Here is a 2,092-nt window from a genome sequence, read left to right as displayed (position 1 = left end):
ACATCATCAAGCACAATTTTCTCTTCCAGCACCACAGCTATACTTCTTGTGTTTGGGTTGGTTATTGCCACATCTTCAACAAAACTGAGGATATCTACTTTGAGTCCCTTAGTGCAGGTTTCCTTCTGGACTGTGTCCTACAGAGACAACAAACTATGGGTCAAAATCAATACAGGACAAAAATAAGAAAAAGAAGAAGTGTCTTGCTCAAGGCTACAATCAAGGAAGTTATGTTTTGTGCTGGGACTTGAACACACAACCTTCTTATCAGAGACTCAAAGCCATCACTACAGCTAGCTTGCACTGCTTCACTGGAATCTTTAAGTGCCATTAATTCAGTGGGAGAAATAGCTGAATCAATGCAAACTAGTTATGGTGTTGCTCTGGCATGGTTGTAATGGCTCAGTGACAGAAGGCTTGATCAGAAGGTTGTGTTCAAATTCCAGCACACTTCCAAGCAGCATTGGTTGAGTAAGACCCTTATCTTTCAGCTTAGTTGTATCCTACATCAGTCAAATGAGCAAGTGTGCTGGGTTATGTGTCATTTTATGCAACATTAAGATATTACAGCACTTTACTGATCACCCAAATTGCCAGTCAAAACTTAACATTAGAACTTGTAAAGACGGGTGTTTGTGTGTTTGTATCTCAGCTGCTGCACTGTAGAATACCTTCAACTGGGAGATGGAGGCCTGTGCAGAGAGGAACTGAATATTACACCAAGCGCTGATCAGCTCACCAGCATCGAGCGGCTGTGAAAAGTAGAGCAGGAAGATCATGAGTGCTTCTGATCACAGCAGTTCCATACTAATATTCTGTCACTTACAGTAAAAACAACCTTGTAAAATCCAGTGATCAGCTTTAGGAAATAAATGAAAGCTTTGGTTACCAGAAAAACAGGTGAAGGGTCTTGAGGTTGTTCTGTGGGCAGCAGCTGGATGTTCGGCTCAACAAACTTAAAACACACAAACACAATTAGTCACTGCAGTTCATAACATTTTGTGATGCCACAATGAATAATCCCTTACCTGAATGCCAGTGAAACTCTCCTTATCACTGGTATAATAAGGGAATCCCTGTAAAAGACAATTAGATGAAACTCAAGATCTACAACCACATTTCACAAAAGTGCTCTTCTAAAAATCATGTCAGTTCAAAAATGTCCATTCTCTTCATCAGAGTAATAAAGACTGTGATTACCTCGCGAGTCAAGCAGTGTGTCTCTGCGCTTTCAAACCAGCAGAGCCGACTCTCTGGACCCCTCATCATTCCAATGATGTCTCTGCTTATGTCCACTGGCCAGAAATAGAGAAACAAAACTTAACATTAGATCTTGTAAAGAAGGATGTTTGTGTGTTTGTATCTCAGTTACAGCAGTGTAGAATACCTGGGAGAGGGAGGAGACTACAGACACACACTGAACATCACGGCAGGCACTGTCCGGCTCATCAGCATCGAGCGGCTGTGAAATGTAGAGCATGAAGATCATAAGTGCTTCTTATCATATCAGATTTATACTAACATTCTTTACAGTAAAAACAACCTTGTAAAATCCACTGATTGGCTTTAGGAAATAAATGAAGGATTTTCTTACCAGAATGACAGCTGAAGGTTCTTCGTGTGGTTCGGTGGGCAGCAGCTGCAGGATTGGCTCATTGACCTTAACACACACACACACACACACACACACACTTAGAAAAAAGTGGCCTGTAGGTTTTAAATGAAGTTAAAATATTACTATTTAACTGACACATACCTGGAGGACAGAGGGAGTATCTGCTGATTCCTCCAGCACATCCACAGGCTCTGCAATAGATTATGTTTCTGTGACTCAGAATTATGACTCTTCAATTACACAATATCAAACTTTCCTATTAATGCATAAAAGTTAATAAAGCAGTGAGTTTGATAATTAGTTAACTTGTGAAGAAACAGAAAAATTGTAGCAGTCAGATTGTGTAAATTCACTGTACATGTGACCTGATTAAACTCTCTAAAACCTCCTGCCCCTGTCCACCACCCAAATCTATAAAAAATATTATACTGTATAATTATTAAAACCTTTATACTCACTATGATATTGTGGAAATGA

General features: G+C 39.8%; 1 long non-coding RNA gene across 2 annotated transcripts; it reads right to left on the bottom strand.

Moving 5' to 3' along the window:
- Positions 1 to 677: 677 nt before the first annotated feature.
- Positions 678 to 1,658, bottom strand: LOC131350690 (uncharacterized). 2 transcript variants are annotated; one of them, XR_009204289.1, is made up of 5 exons: positions 1,595 to 1,658; positions 1,388 to 1,462; positions 1,201 to 1,295; positions 1,029 to 1,076; positions 678 to 752 (listed from the first exon to the last, which is right to left on the bottom strand). It is a non-coding gene; the product is annotated as an uncharacterized LOC131350690 (long non-coding RNA). The 2 variants fall into 2 exon arrangements; XR_009204288.1 differs by lacking the exon at positions 678 to 752 and adding an exon at positions 890 to 955.
- Positions 1,659 to 2,092: the final 434 nt, after the last annotated feature.

The sequence above is a fragment of the Hemibagrus wyckioides genome, unplaced genomic scaffold (genome assembly GCF_019097595.1).
Source record: "Hemibagrus wyckioides isolate EC202008001 unplaced genomic scaffold, SWU_Hwy_1.0 Contig8, whole genome shotgun sequence".
In the NCBI taxonomy this organism is placed as follows: domain Eukaryota; kingdom Metazoa; phylum Chordata; class Actinopteri; order Siluriformes; family Bagridae; genus Hemibagrus; species Hemibagrus wyckioides.
The sequence above is the reverse complement of the archived record's forward strand: the minus strand, read 5'-3'. Positions and strand labels throughout refer to the sequence as shown.